Here is a 14,359-nt window from a genome sequence, read left to right on the forward strand (position 1 = left end):
CGTCGAGAGGCACAGTGATTACTAAAATCAACAAACTCTATGATGCTAAAAAGAAAACGAAGGAAGACGATTTGACTTCAGCGGAATATGTTGCTTTGACAAGAGACCACTGGACCTCCGTGAGTAACAACAATTATCTGGGTGTGATGGCGCACCACATCACTAAAAACTGGGAACTTAAGTCATTTGCTTTAACCGTAATGAAAACGGAAGAGCGTCACTTTGCAGAGGCGTGCGCTCAACAGTTTCAAACAGTGGCACACGAGTGGAAAATTGAAGGAAAAATCTCAATTATAGGAATGGACAGTGCACGCAATATGACAGCTGTGGCTAAACTACTGCCATATGAGCACATGCCCTGCATCGCTCACACGCTACAGAGAAGCATCAATGTGAGCCTCTCCGATAGTCGATTTGCGAATGTATTAGCCAAGTGTCGCAAAATTGTCAGCCATTTCAGACACAGCGCGGCAAACACCATGGAGCTTCAAACACAGCAAGCGGCCCTGGGACAGAAGCAGGAGCCACTGATCCAAGACGTTTCAACGCGGTGGAACTCTACACTGGAAATGATCAAGCGCCTGAACCGCAATCAAGCAGCAATACAAGAAATCCTTGACCATCAATGCCACAAACTGGTTATGCTGACACCATTAGAATGGGACAAACTGCAGAGACTGAGCACTCTTCTAGAGCCCTGCAGGTAAGGAATGCATATATAATGTGCATATTAAAAAAATTAAATTTAACTGATCAAGCTCAAATTATAATGTTTAACAGATTTGCCAGCATACCAACTGGTGTTCAAATAACTTGTGTGTGTGTGTTATTCTACTGCAGGTATGTAACTGAGATTCTGGGTGGAGAGGCCTATATCTCCTGCTCAGTAGTACTGCCTGCTCTCTGCCACCTGCATCAAGTGTCTCTGAAGAAGATCCTGCATATGTGGTGAGATTTAAGACAATCTTCATGGAAGATCTAGCCTCCCGCCAAGAAAATATTAACAATGCATGGCTCAAGCTTGCAATGGCGCTGGAGCCACATTTCAAAGACTTGAAGAGTCTGCCCAAGAGTGAAAGAGAAGAGGTATGGACCTCACTTGGAGGGATGCTTTATGAACAATCACCCAAAAGGTCTCTGCAGACTTCTCAAGTTGGACCACCAAGGAAGAAAATTCATCTTCTACAGATGGGCTCAGATTCAGAGTCAGATGAAGAGGTGCAACCTGACAGAGACATACACAGGTACAGAGCAGAGCCAAGCATAAGTATGGAGGACTGCCCCATGCAGTGGTGGGCTGCTCATTCAGGAGCCCATGACAAGCTGGCCCTGCTTGCCCGCAAATATCTAGCGACTCCCGCATCCACGGTTCCATGCGAACAACTCTTCTCAGTTGCAGGTCATATTGTTCAGAAGAAACAGTCAGCTTTACATTCAGAAAATGTTAACCAGTTAGTTTGTCTTAGCAACTGGCTAAAAGATGAATAAATAAAAGGTAAAAGGGCCACATGTAATCATGTGAAAGTGGAGCTGTTTGTGCAAAAAGAAAAGTTCCATTCACCTATCCTGTATTTACAAAGAAAAACAGCAAAATTGTTGCTGTTGCCAAAATTGTTCAGAATTAAATTTCTTTTGTTATTAAAAAAGAAATGTTATATCCGCTTCTTGTAATTTATCTTCCTGTTCTAACAACAATACACAGAAAATGTGAATTTTTCAGTCATATTTAAGAATGGGATTAATCAAAATTAATTCACAGCAACCCTGTGATTAATTAGATTAAAAATTTTAATCGTTTGACTTCCTATTAATAACATTTTCATTTTTTAATAAAAGGGATATCTTAGTTAATAGGCTATTATTTTGCACTCCAACCTTTACAAATATGGGTACATATTTATTGTTGGTTATTAAACAATGAAGCAAAAATATTTTTGTTGAACAAATGGGATATTAAAGTTGATAAAGAATAAGGAAAGAAATGTTGCATTTTTTTGGTAATAAAATTTTCTTCATTTAATTTTTTTTTTCAAAAATATAGTGGGGAAATTGACTCGTGAACCCGATATTGTGACTTGAATTGATTCATGAACTGGGTGAATTATTACATGCCTATTAACTGAGGGAAGATATTTTGGAAGAATGGTGTTCATCCCTTCAGTGCAGTTCAAGAAATTTGTCTAATCTGTGCCAAAGCTCTCTCGCAGCTCATGGTGACCCAAAACCTTACTAACACACTTTATGCTGAGTTAATCTTTTTTTTTTTTAAATACGGGTATGTGTCTATAAGTAAACAAATATAACATCATAGCAAATAACATATAAGAAGATGCCTGCTCTTAATACACTGACATAGATCTGCTGTGAATGTTTGTAGTTTTAGTATCAGCCTGCACGTGATGTGAGATTTGAGAAGATATTAAAGAAAGCATAAAAATGAATAGGCGAGAGGGGTAACCTTTATCCATTATGTGCAAAACAAAGGAAGGAAGAGCAAACAGATTTTTCATTAATATACCTATCCATCTTCAGTAGACTGGGAGAATGTACTCAGTGTTCCCAAACAGCACCACGCACCCAGGTGTAATGGTCTAACCCTAGTGTAATGAGATGACCTCCAGATCACTTTAAATGTACAATCGTAGTAAATAAGAGCACCTGGATGTGTGTTCGAGGTTTGGGTGCATCTAAAGGGTTCTCTGATCTTGTGGCAATGTTAGAGACAGCGAGCAGAAAGGGCTTTTGGATTGTTTGGGGATCACTGAATAGGGCTCTGAGCTGCTTAAAGTGGCACTTAAAGCCATTTGGAGAGCAGGTCTGTCTACAGCTGCTCCTGACTCACAGGAAAGCAAGCTCAGGGTGGAAAAGACAACGGATCATCTGAGTCCCTGCTCTCCTCTGCAGAGAACACACATCTCTGGGTTACATAAAGTAGCTCAGACCATGATCTAACCATCTCACACACACACACACGCACACATCACACGGTCTAGCCGATACACTGTCTGTCTCTCACCCACACCGTCTGAGAAAGTTTACTGTCCGTGTTTGCCCGTGGTAAAACCCCCATTTCTGAGTCGACAAGACTGCGAAATATTATTATTCAGCTCATGAAATATTGAACAGGCTTTCTGATATTCACCAAAACAGTGCGAGTGAACGTGTGTGTGTGTGTGTGTGTATGTGTGTGTGCGTGGCAAGTGAGGTTCCAGACTGATTTTCCTCTAACAGTGCTTACATAATCAACCCATATTCACTCATTACAATGAAATTTCATTACAGCGATTGTTTGAGAAGCAGTTGTGCATATTACATTGTGTTCAGATTAAAAACAAACAAACCAAAACATCATATCACGACACTCCTCCAGATGACAGTTATGAGGGCAATTTATATGTCCGACAGAGATAATGTGTTTCTATGGTGACCGTCATTAAGCGCTCTGTTCGCTTAGCGCAGAGGTGCTCTTGCTGACCTGTTTCTGTCATCTTTTTCCCGCTATGCTTCACCATCACTTGCTTTTTTTCTCCATGGCAATATTTTGCTGTTGTGCTCATGCCACTCTTTTGCTCTCCCCTGATCCCTCTGCAGGTGGCTAGACTCACTTTCGATACTTTATGCCACTTTTTAACAAGCTAGCTCTACCTATCATCATTACTGCCATTATGATCATCATTGTCTGTATCGCTGTGTCATTTTGTGTGCCATTCTGTGTCCATTCATCTATCCTATAGTCTATTTCTCTTCCTCTATCTCAGTGTGTTTGTGTGTGTGTTGACTTACAAGGCACTATGCTTTGCTACTGGCTGTAATCGACCATCCAGCGGAACTCAGTTTTCCCAACACACTCACTGACACAGGGGCGAGACTTCAGGGGTTTGGAGGCCAGAAGTAGCCATGTTCCTCCAATTTACCACAGCCTTGAAGGAGTATAGTCTAAAGCCAGTCGATTATCATTTAGCATTCGCAACACATTGTAACCTAAACTCCAATAAACATCCATCTGGTGAATACACAAGCAGTAACCTAGAAGGCCAATGACTTCAATACATCCTATGGACTGCACTGAGTCTAAACTTCCTCTCCAATATACTAATGTAAGTCTCCGCATGATCTGTGCCATGTGCTCCTCTGAGTCAGGCAATTTTCGAAATATTGGCTGTAATATAATAGGCATCAACTCTGGAGGAGCCACAGAGGAGTAGCTTACAGTTTCAGAGAATGCACTGATGTATGACAGTGTCTCGGCCTGGAAGCTGAAGGCAGGCAGGAGTCCCAGTTTTTAGCCAATGAAATAAAGAAATTTTCCAGCACATTCAACCTAATTGCTATCTACCATATCTGTAGCTTATGAGTAACACAGACAAGAATTTCAATACATTTCCCTGAAACAATGGAAAGTGGGTCCTAACTACATTTTTAAAAATTACGGGGTATTCCTTTAATTCTCACTGTGTTTATATAGTGGTGACTCTCAAAGTGGTATCTGTTGAGGACAGCTAGAAGGGAATGTGATTATTTTATTTGGTTACAGTTGTATAAATCATTCCCCACCATTATCAGTGCTAATATACACTCATGCAATGCATAAAATCATGCAGACACAGGTCAAGAGCTTGAAGTGATGCTTGCATCAAACTTAAAGAGAATGGGGAAAAATGTTGGTGTGATCTCACCGAGTTTGATAGTGGCATGGCTGTTGGTGCCAGACAGGCTGGTTTGAGAAGCTGCTGATTTTCACACACAACAGTCTCTAGCGTTTACGCAGAATGGTGTGAAAAACAAAAACATGGTGAGTAGTAAAGCTGAACAAGAACTGACAGGATGACAAGAGTGAGTGGAACCTGATGTGGTCTTCTGCTGTTGTAGCCCATTTGCCTCAAGGTTCAATGTGTTGTGCACTCTGAGATGATGCTTTTCTGCTCACCATGATTGGAAAGAATTGGAAAGTTACCGTGTCCTTCTTGCAGCGCTGGTCATTCTTCTCTGACCTCAACAACAAGACATTTCTGCCCCCAGAACTGCTGCTACATTTTTTGTGAACTTTCGAGACTGGTGTGTGTGAAAATCCCAGGAGATCAGCAGTTTCGAAAACACCCAAACTAGCCTGTCCGGCACCAACACCATGCCATGGTTTAAGTCATTGGGATGATATCTTTTCCCATTTTCATGGTTGATGTGAACATGAAATGAAGCTCTTGACCTGCATCTGCACAATTTTATTCATTAAGTTGTTGTCACATGATTGGTTGATTGCATAACTGCATGAATGTTTAGGTGGACAGGTGTTCCTAATAAGGTGGCAGGTATTCTTTTAGTTATTTGCAAGTTTGACTGGCCAATTCAGCTGAATGGATTTAATCCAAACCTCAAAAACAAGTTGGTCTATAAATAAAGTCTATAAAACTAATGTGCTCTGTTGGTGGAAGGTTCAGGAATAAATAAAAAAACTATGCTAGTATATATATATATATATATATATATATATATATATATATATATATATATATATATATATATATATAATGCACCTTTAAGTTGGTTTGCCAACCACCAAAAAACTCTTAAGAAGAAGAAAATGGCAGAGCGTGTTGCTGAACCAACCGAGGACAAAATAAAAACTCTACTTGAAAACAAAACCCCAAAAATACAAAAAAAAACCCAACAAAATATGAAATAAAGGTATTTACTGGTAAGAACATTTCTTTTTTTATTTTTTCAAGAATTATAATTATCATATTTTTCACAAATTGCTACTGTCATTTCGCCGGTTTGTTTACATTCTAAGCGGAAATTATTTTGTCGGACATTTTGGATAAAGTTTTTATTTATCAAAATGCTCTGTGTCTCAAAATCCAGTGACTGTGCATAGAATAAAACAGTTATTCCGTTCAATCTCGTCATATCGTACATAGCTCATAGCCAACTCGGTGCTATGTGCCTTGTCGGCTGTCAGACCCTGTACAACTCAATTTTGTGGAATAATTGTTATATATCCATCCATCCATCCATCCATCCATCCATCCATCCATCCATCCATCCATTATCTGTAGCCGTTTATCCTGTTCTACAGGGTCACAGGCAAGCTGGAGCCTATCCCAGCTGACTGTGGGCGAGAGGCAGGGTACACAAGTCGCCAGGTTATCGCAGGGCTGACACAGAGACACACAACCATTCACACCTTCGGTCAATTTAGAGTCACCAATTAGCCTAACCTGCATGTCTTTGGACTGTGGGGGAAACCGGAGCACCCGGAGGAAACCCATGCAGACACGGGGAGAACATGCAAACTCCACACAGAAAGGCCTTTGCCGGCCGCTGGGCTCGAACCCAGGACCTTCTTGCTGTGAGGCGACAGTGCTAACCACTACACCACCATGACGCCCATGGCATGCAAAAGTTTGGGCACCCTTGCTGAAAATGTCTGTTACTGTGAATAGTTAAGTGAGCAGAAGATGAACTGATCACCAAAAGGCATAAGGGTAACAGTGACACATTTCTTTAATATTTTCTGCAAGATTACATTTTTATTTCCATCATTTACAGGCGTAAAATACCAAAAAATGAAAAGGACCTGAAGCAAAATTTTGGGCACCTGACATGGTCAGTACTTCGTAACACCCCCTTTGGCAAGTATCACAGCTTGTAAACACTTTTTGTAGCCAGCTAATAATCTTTCAGTTTTTACCTGGGGGATTTTCGTGCATTTGTCCTTGCAAAAGGCTTCCAGTTCTACAAGTTTCTTGGGCTGTCTTGCATGCACTGCTCTTTTGAGATCTATCCACAGATTTTCAATGATGTTTAGGTCAGGGGACTGTGAGGGCCAGGGCAAAACCTTCAGCTTGTTCCTCTTGAGGTATTCCATTGTAGATTTTAAGGTGTGTTTTGGATCATTGTCTTATTGTAGGACCCATCCTCTTTTTAACTTCAACTTTTTTACAGATGGTGTGATGTTTGCTTCCAGAGTTTGCTGGTATTTATTCGAATCCATGCTTCCCTCGACCAATGAAATGTGCCCTGTGCCACTGGCTGCAACACAACCCCAAAGCATGATCGATCCACACCCACGCTTCAGAGTTGGAGAGGTGTTCTTTTCCTTGAATTTGGCACCCTTTTTTCTCCAAACATACCACTGCACATTGTGGCAAAAAGTTCTATTTTGATTTCATCAGTCCACGGGACTTGTTTCCAAAATGCATCAGGCTTATTTAGATGTTCATTTGCAAACTTCAGACACTGAATTTTGTGGCTAGGACGCAGGCAAGGTTTTCTTCTGATGACTCTGTCATGAAGGTCATATTTGTTCAGGTGTCGCTGCATAGTAGAACAGTGCACCACCACTCCAGGGTCTGCTAAATCTTTCTGAAGGTCTTTTGCAGTCAAACGGGTTTTTATTTGCCTTTCTAGCAATCCAACGAGCAGTTCTTTCACAAAGTTGTCTTCATCTTCCAGACCTCACCTTGATCTCCACTGTTTCTGTTAACTGCCATTTCTTAATATCATCACGATCTGAGGAAACAGCTACCTGAAAACACTTTGCTATGTTCTTGTAGCCTTCTCCTGCTTTGTGAGCATCAATTATTTCATTTTTCAGAATGCTAGGAAGTTGCTTAGAGGAGCCCATGGCTGTTGATTTTAGGGACAAGTTTGAGAAGTCAGAGAATTTATACAGCTTTGAAATCTGCATCATCTGACCTTTCCTAACAAAGAATTTGAACAAGCCACAGCTCAATAAGCTAATTAAGGTCTGGAACCTTGGTAAAAGTTACCTGAGAGCTCAAATGTATTGGGGTGCCCAAACTTTCGCATGGTGTTCCTTTTCTTTTTTCACTCTCCAATTGTACAAAACAAAAATACACAAATCTTGCATAAAACGCTGAAAAGAAATGTCTTGTCTTTACCTTTATGCCTTTTGGTGATCAGTTCATCTTCTGCTCATTTAACTATTCACAGTAACAGACATTTTCAGCAAGGGTGCCCAAGCTTTTGCATGCCACTGTATATATAAAGTAAATCTATAACAAAGTTTGTATGAAAAAAATAGGGTGCCTAAGACTTTTGCAAAGTACTATATGTAGTTAATGCTGACACTTTTCTGTTTTAGCCAGTATTAACTTATTATTAATTTTTTCAGCAGTTTGTGCTACAGTAGCTCTTCTGTGGGATTGGACCATATGGGCTAGCCTTCATGCCCCATTCTAATTAATGAGCCTTTGATACCCACGACCCTGTCGCTGGTTCACCAGTTGTCCTTCCTTGGACCACTTTTGGTAGGTACTAACCACTGCATACCAGAAACACCCCACAAGATGTGCCATTTTGGAAATGCTCAGACTCAGTCATCTACCCATCACGATTTGGTCCTTGTTCAAAGTCGATCAGATCCTTACGCTTGCCCATTTTTCCTGCTTCCAACACGTCAACTTTAAGAACTGACTGGTCTCTTGCTGCCTAATATGTCCCACTCCTTGACAGCTGCCATTGTAATGAGATAATCAATGTTATTCACTTCACCTGTTAGTGTTTTTAATGTTATGGCTGATGTCAAAAGTTTGGACACACCTTATAATTCAATGGTTTTTCTTTATTTGTATTAATTAAAAGTCACTTCATGTCTTAAAGTAATGATGGATGTCATTTCTTTTTACTTAGTTGAGCAGTTCTTGACATAATATGGATTACTACAGTTGTGGAATAGGGCTATTTACTGTATTTATTATTTTCTATTTACTGTTTGATGGTTGCAAACACAATCTAGAAAATAGTCAAAATACAGAAAAACCTATGAATGAGTAGGTGTGTTCAAACGTTTGACTGGCACTATACATATATTTGTTGTATCCAATGTAATTATCAGGCTTTCGTCTAAACTGGGGAACAGGGGCGCTGCGCCCTCTTACTCTCGGCGTGCGCCCTCTTACCGAAATGCCGATTGAACCCCAAGTCACACTTAGGCCATGCACTTGTATGCTACTGCACAACATGCAATCTCTCAAAACGATCGTTTCTCCGTGAAAACATCCCAGCAACACCACGTGACAATGTGTCTGATCATCAAATACATTATAATTACTCCAAAAATATTCCAATCATAGTAGATACACCGCCAGACGGTGCAAAAACAATCCGAATTGGCGTTTTCCAGACTGAGGCGCCATGTTTGTTTACTTGTTGTGGCTGCTCTCGCGAGATTTGACATGGGTTACATTCAAGGTCAGCTGACTTGTAGAGCGAGACTGAATGACCTTTCACCCACCGGCGCGGGAGCTTTTGACAGAAGTAGTTTGCGAGTTGTTTTTGTTGACACTTGGGCATTTAAAGATGTCATCCCGCAGCACGAAGCGGAAGAAAGCCAAAGACTGTCCAGGGCAGAAGATTACTTCTTTCTTTTTCAATGTTGACAGACAATTTGTTACAATTTCCCTCTCAGATAGCCTCAGAATGTCCCATTGTAGCCTCAATTTTTCAAAGGCTTTGCATGGCGGAGAGGGGGGGACAACCGGCACCATCCCCCCCGCTTCGCTCCCTCACCATGGTGAGCGCCCTCATACTAAATTTTTCTAGAAAAAACCCTGATTATTATTATTATTATTATTAAAGCACTGCTCTTTTCTCTCATGGTGCCAAGTTCATCCCTTGAACCTGAGGCAGTCATAAGTCTGGCGAATTACTTGATGGATCGAGTCCTCTTGAGTATCTGAGCAGTTCCAAGGAGAATGATCTTCTGAAGCTCTTCAATCCTGATGTTCCCAGGGATCTTGTTGGTGTATTTTTCAATTCCATTTTTAACAAGCCCAAGGGCACCAATGACCACCAGAATTTTTGTGACTGATGCATTGAGTATTGATAGAGCTTTAAAGTATGCCTCCATCACTTCCATATACTCCTTCCTGGTCCATTTACTTTTTGTTTGCCTTGGGTAGGTTTGAGATGGGCCCTGTGATGACCTGGCGACTTGTCCAGGGTGTACCCCGCCTTTTGCCCATAGTCAGCTGGGATAGGCTCCACCTTGCCTGCGACGCTGTAGAACATGAGGAATTTATGAGGAATGTCCTCGGCGTGGTAATCCTCATTTGCTTGTTGGGTGGACTTTGTTCCAGTAGCAGATTTTTCGACCTCAGCCTGGTTCCCTACTGAAGGACATGCTCCTTGTTCACCCGCGCGACGACTGATGTGGTATGAAAAATTTTTCCTATGACTTGTCATGCTTCATCATTAATTATTATTATTATTATCCATCCATCCATCCATCCATCCATCCATTATTCGTAACCGTATCCTGTGCAGGGTTGCGGGCAAGCTGACTATGGGCAAGAGGTGGGGTACACCCTGGACAATTCGCCAGATCATCACAGGTCTTATTATTATTATTATTATTATTATTATTATTATTATTATTTTATTTAATCTTTTTTTAAATTGAAATCTATACCATGACAGTGAAAAGTGTGAAACTGAGCTGTACAATCATTAAAACTTTATTTTTATTAAATTGTGCCTTCTTTAATTTGTGAGTTTATGCAATACACACATAGAAAAAAAAAGATCAGTGTTCCTCTCACATACTTCTCTGTACCTCAAACAGGCTGTGCGACTTTACTGTACTGAGCCCACTTAAGGAGGAGGAGATTTTGTTGCTATGGAAACTGATTCACAATGGGGAGAACAGAGTGCTGACTAACTGTACATAATTCTGTTTTTACCCACAAATCCGCTCACTTTCTGTGGGTGGAATATTCAGACTGCTCGCTGCTGTGCATGCACCGTTCATGTGGAAGACCTGCCAGTGTTACACTACTGTACACTGTGTGGAGACTGTGTGAACCATTGAGACTGTGTATGTGTTTGTTAGTGCGTGGGTGTTTACTGGTCTTGGTATGCTGAATGTGCTTTGTGTGTGTATATATATATATATATATATATATATATATATATATATATATATATATATATATATATATTCATGTTGCGCGACGTGCCTGGTGTATTTGCATGATTTGGTGCATTTCAAGCCTGAGGCACTCAAGGTGCAGGTGAACTTATGTATAATTGACAGGTTTGCTGATCTTACACCATGTTAGACCACTGAGATGTGGTGTGCTAAATAAAGATTCCCTTTATGTTTCACACATCTTACATAACAAGGCTGTTGCTCTCTCCCTTTTGCTTTCTCCCTCTTTTTTTAGCGTTCTGCTCGACACTAACAACATTCTCAACTCCTTTACAGCATGAACAAGTCAGTCTAGTATTTCAGCCATTATCCACCTACACCCACTGACTCAAACAGTGTACACCCACTCAAAACTCCCCAGCAAACAAAAGACTGTTGTCTTTTTTTTTAACAATAGTGCAGAGGACAAAAATAACCTTGTGGTTAACTCCGCAACATCTACATCTACATTCTCTTTGCAGAATCTCTGAAGACACATTTTGGACAAACTCTGGAAGACTCAGCTTCACCAAGAGCACTTGGTCGAGTGTATGTGTGGACATTCATGTCCATCTTGCATGTTCTTTGCCATTACCTAGTAATGTAAGTGATAACCTTTGCTATGATTGGATGTACAACCCCAAATCAGAAACAGCTGGAACGGTTTGGAAAATGCAAATGAAAAAGAAAGCAGTGATTTTTAAATATATTTCCACTTGTATTTTATTACAGACAATATGAACCCAGGATATTTTGTGTTTTTTCTGGTCAGCTTCATTTCATTTGTTAATATACATCCATTCCCGTGTTTCTGGCCTGTGAAACATTTCTTAAAAATAATAAAAAATTATTAATAATAATAACAACAACAATAATAATAATAATAGGGCGGCACGGTGGTGTAGTGGTTAGTGCTGTCGCCTCACAGCAAGAAGGTCCGGGTTCGAGCCCCGTGGCTGGCGAGGGCCTTTCTGTGTGGCGTTTGCATGTTCTCCCCGTGTCCACGTGGGTTTCCTCCGGGTGCTCCGGTTTCCCCCACAGTCCAAAGACATGCAGGTTAGGTTAACTGGTAACTCTAAATTGACCGTAGGTGTGAATGTGAATGGTTGTCTATGTCTATGTGTCAGCCCTGTGATGACCTGGCGACTTGTCCAGGGTGTACCCCGCCTTTCGCCCGTAGTCAGCTGGGATAGGCTCCAGCTTGCCTGCGACCCTGTAGAACAGGATAAAGCGGCTACAGATAATGAGATGAGATGAATAATAATAATGAAGTTTTCCAAAAAAAGTTGGGATGGGGGCTAGTAATGAGGTCAAACAATTAATTATTGATGTGATTTGAAACAGGTGATTTGAACGAAGCCTACGCTGAACACTCGTTATCTCCGATCCCTCAGACAGCACTGCATCAAGAACCGTCATTCATCTATAGCTGATATAATCACATGGGCTCGGAATTACTTTGGCAAACCTTGATCAAGCACTACAATACGGAGTTACATCCACAACTTCCAGTTAAAACTTTACTGTACAAAAAGGAAGCCTTATGTTAATGCTGTCCAGAAGCACCGCTGACTTCTCTGGGCTCAGAGGTATCTGGGATGGACCCTCACACAGTGGAAATGTGTATTTTGGTCAGATGAATTAGTATTCCAGGTCTTTTTTGTGAGAAATGGGCACTGTGTGCTCTGGACCAAAGACAAAAAGGACCATCCAGACTGTTACCAGCAACAAGTCCAAAAGCCAGGGTCTGTTATGGTATGGGGTTGTGTCAGTGCCCTTGGCAAAGGTAACTTACACTTCTGTGATGGCAGCATTAATGCAGAAAAGTACATTGAGATTTTGGAGCAGCATATGCTGCCTTCAAGACGCCGTCTTTTCCTGGGAGATTTCAACAAGACAGTGCAAAACCACATTCTGCACACATTACAAAGGCATGGCTATGGAAGAAGAGGGTGCCTGTCCCCTCTGTCAAAATGATATTGATGATGCACCTGAAATTTAGGCCTAAAGTCAGGGAAAGCTGTCACACCTCATGAAACACTCTTTAGCCTGAAGCACAATTTGAACCATTTTATCAATTTAATACCTATTGACTTAATGACATGCCAACTTTGTTGATGTGCAGTCAGTGGGCAGTTAATGAGATCTTAATGGAGCATTTTTGCTTTCAGATGAAAATGAAATCACAGCTTGTATGAAAGAGTTACTTCATACTAGACATGTAATGATTCACTCAATTTACGATTTGATTCAATTTATGATATTGGGTTCATGCTTTGATTTTCCCACAATATTTTTGAAATCAATTAAATGAAGAAAATTTTATTACTAAAAAAAATTGCAACTTTTATTTTCCTATTCTTTATCAACTTAAATGTTCCTTTTGTTAAATAAAAAAAATCCTTTTGTTTCATTTTCCTAATGACCAACAATAATTAGTTACCCACATTTTTAAAGGTTGGAGTAAAATATAACAACCTATTAACTAAAATATTTCCTTTATTAAAAATGAAAAACATTAACAACAAATAGGCCTTTTCTTAATACATTTTATGAACATCTGTGAAGGCTGTGGTCAGCTTAAACAGAAAACTACTAGAAATGTACAGAAACGTACACTGAGATTTTGGAGCAACATATGCTACCTTCAAGACGACATCTTTTCCGGGGAGATTTGAACAACACAGTGTAAACCACATTCTGCACATATTACAAAGGCATGGCTGTGGAAGAAGAGGGTGCCTGTCCCATCTGTCCCCAATAGAGAATGTGTGGAGAATTCTGAAATGAAAAATATGACAACGACGACCCCATACTGTTGCACACCTTAAGACCTGTTTGCAGGAAGTAAAGTCAAAGTACCTCTCACGCCAGAATCTGGTCTTCCCGGGTAGTCTCCTGTCCCAGTACTAACCAACCCTTTAAGGCGTGTGGATGCGGCGCCGATCTCTGTTTCAATAGCCCTCGGCCTCTCTCCTATACAGCTACGGTTACAGTGGGGGGCTAGTTCTCTGGTAACCATGAGAGTTTGACTTCCCCACTTGCATCTGTATTGCAGCGTGCCTTGCCAGATGGTAGTAGGCACCATTTTTATGATGGTCTTTGGTATGACCCGACCATGAGTCAAACTCACAATCTCCTGGTCGAGAGGCGGACATGCTAACTACTAGGCCAACTCGTGGTCGTTTGCAGGAAGAATGGGACAAAATAACACCTGAAATGCTTCATTACTTGGTGTCTTCAGTCCTAAACACGTTTTAAGTGTTGTGAGAAGGAAAGATAACATTACAAAAGTGGTAAATGCTTTACCAGCCCAACTTTTTTTTTTTAAATGTGTTGCAAGAATCAAAATTTAAATGCGTTTATTGTGAAAAAAAAAATCATGATGTAAAACATCAAATAATGTGTTGTTGTATTGTTTTGAGTGCA

At 40.6% G+C, this 14,359-nt stretch overlaps 1 protein-coding gene across 2 annotated transcripts in view; it reads right to left on the reverse strand.

Annotated features, from left to right (window-relative positions):
- kcnj3b (potassium inwardly rectifying channel subfamily J member 3b) overlaps positions 1–14,359 on the reverse strand; it is a 35,231-nt gene that overhangs the window by 10,008 nt on the left and 10,864 nt on the right. The window lies entirely within an intron of this gene.

The sequence above is a fragment of the Neoarius graeffei genome, chromosome 4, assembly GCF_027579695.1.
Source record: "Neoarius graeffei isolate fNeoGra1 chromosome 4, fNeoGra1.pri, whole genome shotgun sequence".
NCBI classification, from domain to species: domain Eukaryota; kingdom Metazoa; phylum Chordata; class Actinopteri; order Siluriformes; family Ariidae; genus Neoarius; species Neoarius graeffei.